Here is a 6,000-nt window from a genome sequence, read left to right on the forward strand (position 1 = left end):
CATAGCTATCATTTTCCACTGCTTTGCTATCCAAGGATTCCTAGTACTACACAAATGTATTTCATCATCTGCTTCATTTTTTAGTTTCAGTACTTTCATTGAAAGCAAAGTAACTCCTATTTCTTTGTACTGCACTGAAATAAAAGAATCTTCTTTCAGTACATAATGCTTTTCTTATTCTTTCTGGTCTCTCTCCGTCAATGTTTGTTTTTATGGGCAGTGAATCACAGATACTAGCCCCTAGCTCCCAGTCTTCTGTACACACATACCAAAGGCATAGCCAGCACCATAGACAGACTACCTGGTGCCTCCAACTACGGCTCTGCAAGTCCAAGCAGCACTGGCACTGAGTGACTGTGAGCGTCTAGCAAACTTCCCAGCTATTGGAATACAGGGCTTCTGTATCCCTGTTTTAGGCTTCAGACATATTAAGCTTAAATCTCACTTTTAGGCATACCACTCTCTACATTGCTCACGCTGTATCCATGCTGCATGTTCACGTTAAACAGACTCTCAGGCTATAAAGCAGTCTTGCTGACTATATTCGTAAATAAAAGAGGGGCATGGTACAAGCTTGAACAGTACCTGGTATCATCTGAATTATTTGTTAGCATAGTTGTCCTTCACATTGGCACAAAACAACTAGCACTCTCCCAGACAGTGCCCAGGTGCAGCATTATGGGGCAAGATGCCTCAGTAACTGTCTTCAATACAGTCTGGCCACAGCTACCCTGTGCAAAAAGAGGAAAAGGACTGGTTAGGCACTTGGATGTCAGTCACGCTGTATCACTTAGCTGTATAGCCAAGGAACTGCTTCTGGCTTCTTTTGTTGTTTAGATGCAACTATTCACACCCCTAAAATTGTCACACTCCAAATCTGAACCTTAGCAGCAAGTCTTGGTGTCAGACAAAAGCACAGCATTCTCCAGGATACCGTTTACCTATGAACACTCGAACCCAGCAGGGAACTCCATCCATCTCTGCATTTCCGATTCCTCCCTGACTGAACAGGACCAATTTCTATTGGAAACACTGTCCTATTATTCAGACCAGAGAAAACACTATTTATCAGAGTAGATCTTGTAATACTAGGAAAAAAGCTAAAAGAAAATAAAAAGACAGAGAGCTTACCAGTGTCTGTTAAATTCTAGAAGAAATAATTAAGAACTGTCTAATCTGAGCTCTGACAAAATCAAGGCCATAAAGCCCCTCTCTGCACTTTGAGCCCCAACCTTTTCCTGGGGTTGTAAGCAGGAGGCAAAGTAGCAATGTGGAACAAAAAAAGATTTTATGTACGGTAATAAAATTGAAGCACCTGAAGCCTGACTAATCCAGTGGCCTTCTATAATGGAGTGACTGTATCAGTGGACAGGGGAGGAACTACGGATGTCATCTACCAGGACTTCTGTAAGGCCCTTGCTAGGGTCCTCCACAACATTCTTGCCACTAAACTGGAGAGATCTGGGTTTGATGGATGACTGTTAGATGGATAAGAAATTGCTGGATGGTCATGTCCAAAGAGTTACAGTCCAAGTCCATGTCCAAGTGGAAACCAGTAACGAGTGATGTCACTCAAGGGTCCACACTGGAAACAGTACTATTTACTATGAAACAGTTACTTATTTACCATCTTCATCAATTCATCTGAAAGTAGCTGCTTCTATAACACAGCAGTGATACAGTTTCTACATTAACAAGTAATTATTCTTGTATAGAATAATTCCTAGCCTTCAAAAACATGTGTGCCTGGACTGACTTTTGACACAGGCAAGAAACATTAAGTGTAAAAATTTACAGAATATTTTCATACTTGGATATTTGCACAGGATGATTTAAAAGAAAGAGCAATTTCTTCTCCCCTCATGTTTATTACATTCTCTGATTATTACAGTATACAGAGGCTTGTTCACCTGTTCCACCTCAGAGAGAGAGAGGGGGGTGGGGGGTGTGTCTGTCTGTCTGTCCCTCCCTCTCATGCTTTCAGTTCCAATGCCCCACCCGTCGTTGCTTTCCTTGATCCCCAAGTAGTTTGCTCTGGATATAGCTGTAAATGATAGCACAGCCTTAGTTAATGTGTGTAGTAGTATGCTATACAGCCTACCGTTTTGTTTGCTGTTCTAATTCAATATAAAGTAAGGTTTCCAACCTCCCACCAGCTCTGAATTGCAGTACAGACTTTGAAAACTTAACGTACAAAAGGAAAAAGATCTGTAACATATGATAGCCCAGGTCCCCTCACATGTCCCAAGAAATAACAACAATACTAACAAATCTCTGCCTAAAGACCCTGATGCTTAGGAGGGGAAAGCCTTTTCCACAAAGAGGTGCTGTTGTGGACAAAGCAGTCTACCATGAAGGACAGAAGGGATATATGCCTAGAGGTGGAAAAACATTGGCTATGGAAATGGGCGTTGTGTGACAGCCTAGTCTGCTTTCCATCAAAGCGTGGGCTACACAGACTATGGAAAAAACAAAACAGGGTCTGAAAAAAACCAGCAAGGATGCTGACTCCAAACATTTCAATACTTCAGAGAAGCATGATGTTATTTGGAGGATCCTGTAAATAAATTCTAAGATGTCCATAGCTTGTTACACTAATCTCTATTTCCAGTAGGCACCCTTTTCACTAGGAGAAGGCTGCAACTCCCAGTTCTCCTAAGAATGATCAACAACCGATGCTTACCCAGACCACTATGACTTGTGCAACATGACCCTCTTTTCTAGTAGATTCAAATTAAGATCCTAATTTGAATCTGGGATAGCAGGCACTACCCCGCATTTCTCATTTCCCGGGAGACTGCCATAGTCACTGGGATTTTTCTGTTGCAGGGACTGCTCTCACACTCTCTTAAGACTACGGGAGTCCTAAACAAAAGAACACAAATCCCCCTCCGATTTCCATTTACAAAACTTCTAACCAGGTCTACTGCTAAGTAATTTGCTCTATGGAGAGAGACTCATGTTCCCTGTAGTTTGAAAATGAGAACACTAAGCAGCAGATAACATTTAAACAGAAAAGGTAAAGACTGACAAGAGACAAGAGAAAGCAGAAACTCCCAAGATAACCACTGCTCTCAGTAGCATGTGCTTTTATTAAGACCTGGTTTATGTTTCACCAGAAAGGCAGCTTTTGACTGCACAGGTAAGTGACAGCTGGTCAGACTTTGACCCACACTGTTTCACATACAACACTTGAACAGATTTCTTCACTAAATACAACAGGAGAGATGAGTTCAGAACAAGGAGAAAGAACCAACTGACGTGCAGAGATGCTTCACCTTAATTCCAAAGCTACTTATGTCCCCATTTTATTCTAACAGTATCAAAGCACCTCACTTCCACATTTCTCATGTTTTTTGCAAGACAGTTATTCTACTTATTATTTTAGTGCCCATTTTCACAGAAAATTAAGTATACACTTAATACCAAAAATGTGCATCTAAGAACTCAATATTCTTTTCACATATGCAGCTTCATAACAATCATATGAAGTAGGAAACAAAATCTTAGTCCCGTTTACAGACAAGAAGCAACTTTAATTGCTTACTGTGCACTGTATCACAAAGAAGGTAGTTTGTAAAGCACACAAGATTTAAATTCAGCTGGTGACATCTATTTTCATCTTAAACTTCCTTTACAAATATGCATTCTCTCTAGAGAGATATGCATGGAAATGTTCAGATGCATTCCATGAGAAGACCAAAAAAAATTTCAATCCCAGTAGCTGAAAAAAAAAAAAAAAAACCCGCTGCAGTGTCCCAGCCACAGTGCAGACCACTACCACTGGACTGATTTACTGAGCAGGAATGGATTTTATCCCATTCCCTGCCTTTGATAGCATCCAACAGGGTTTGTGCTCCAGTGGAAACAGATGACGCTGGTGACATTGATGGGTCCCCTTTCCACTCAGAATCCTATGAAATAGGATATAATGAACAACTGCTTTTTACGAGACTGCCTAGTCCTAAACAGTCCACATTTCAAGTATAACAGATGACGCTTACTTAAAATACTACCATGTTTTTAAAAGAATGCATCCTTTTCAGACTTGATCTCCATCTCCAAAGCAGCACATACCTTTTATCAATAAAGTAGGGCACTGATCCCCAAAGATGCTGACATCTCCAACTCAGAATTCTGCAGTTCCCTCCAGAAAGAGAGCCCTGTGCTAACCTCTGATTAATTTTTGAGTACCAATACTCATTTCTCACTGAGTGCCATGTGTATTCAAGCAATATGCTGCATTGAAAGAACACAGAAAGTGACAGCATATGGAACTGAGTAAGAGCAACAGCAAATCTGCTATGCTATACTCTTAACAAAAGGCCAAAGAAATGCCGTAACAAAGAAAAGCCACTTTATTTCACATACTGGTTCCTTAACAGTACACTCTTTATTAGCGCGTTACACCCTTCAGCTACTTTAATGTGCTGAGCCAGTCTGCCCCTGCTTAAATGGCTCCTGAACTGTGTATACCTGTTGCCCCAACACAAAACTCTGGTCTACTTAGAGAACTTTGCTAAACGTAGCCCACGTTTTAAGCTGCTTTTTCAGGCTCAAGTATGGAACTGTATTACAGACTTCAACAGGAGAGCCAGAAAAATACTCAAAACAAGTGTTTGCCTTATTACAATAAATCCTCCAAACCACTTTATTCCTACAGTCTCACAACCAATGGTGAAATAGAGCCCCCAATATGATGCATACGAAGTTTGAAAGAGTGCAAAGAAATCACTGAACAGCAATAACCCCCTTTGCAGGGCTCCCACGCCTCAGCTTTTTCCTCTAAACACAGTACTATTTGGTAACAGGAGGGATAGCCTTCTTCAGCCCTTGCATACCCTTGTTCAGCCCACAGTTCAAAATGCTTTCAAGATACATATGCTAGATAATGCAAAGATGAAACCACAAATCACAGTTCAGTACCAAAGAGTCACGTTCCAGTCACTACGCTGTATCCTTTTTATGGCAATAGCCAGTATCAAACCAGTATGGCAGTAAGTCCTTAGATGGATTTTACTGCTGGTGTAATATAATACTCCCAAAGACTACATTCAGCCTGCCAATGGAATGCTAACACAACATCTCCAAGGGCTTTATGAGCTATCAGAAAGGTCATGTCTTCTGTAGCAGAACCAGCTTAATGAGCTCATTTTAAGGGTTTATAAATACTCAAAGCATCTCAGCTCATGTAGAACTGTCACAACAGTACAGCCCAAGAATATCTGCAAGGCCATGCTCAATTAAAAGTTACAGACCTGGTCATACAAACTCATTTCTAACCAAAAATGCCATTTAAATCAATGGGATAATTCCAGGGGGCACCACAGGATGAGCACATTCATTTCTGTTCATATTCGAACAGGATTTAGAGAGTTGCAAATACTCAAAACTTTAGGGATGGCCCTTTCAAAATGGGCAGTGGTTACATTAGCAGCACAGCAAGTACTTCACAGACAAGTAAAGCAGCAAAGTCTACATCCAGTGATTTTTCAGTCCAAGAATACACTCCTGAACCCCTTCAGTTCTATAAAAATGTCTGGATCTACAAGCACAGAAAACTGAGATGGGTATGGCTGTGGCACCAGCTTAAAAAAAAAAATTATATAGGCAACCAAAACAGCATTCCAAGCTGTGGTACCATAACACCCTGTAAAATCTCGTCCCAGATTTATTTTTAAGTATCAAACTTTCAGCAGAATCATCTTTCAAAAACATCATTTTCTCGATCACCTGACTTGGAGAAAAAGGTTGTTCTAAATCAATACACTGTACTTGGCCACATCATGGGACCCCCAAAACACCAGATGCTGCAAAACGACCTCTTTAGATCTGTGTTTCAGTGCTTGCAAGGAAATGGTGCAAAAGAGTAAAAGCCTGCACCCCATCACTGATCTACACTCTGACCTAAGTCTGAACAGCCAAAGTCAGTTCTCACACTGAAGGGGGAAATTTATCTCCACATCTCACATTTTTTGCTGTTGCAATGCCTTGCCAGAA

This window comes from Platalea leucorodia (assembly GCF_965183815.1).
Source record: "Platalea leucorodia genome assembly, chromosome: 3".
NCBI classification, from domain to species: domain Eukaryota; kingdom Metazoa; phylum Chordata; class Aves; order Pelecaniformes; family Threskiornithidae; genus Platalea; species Platalea leucorodia.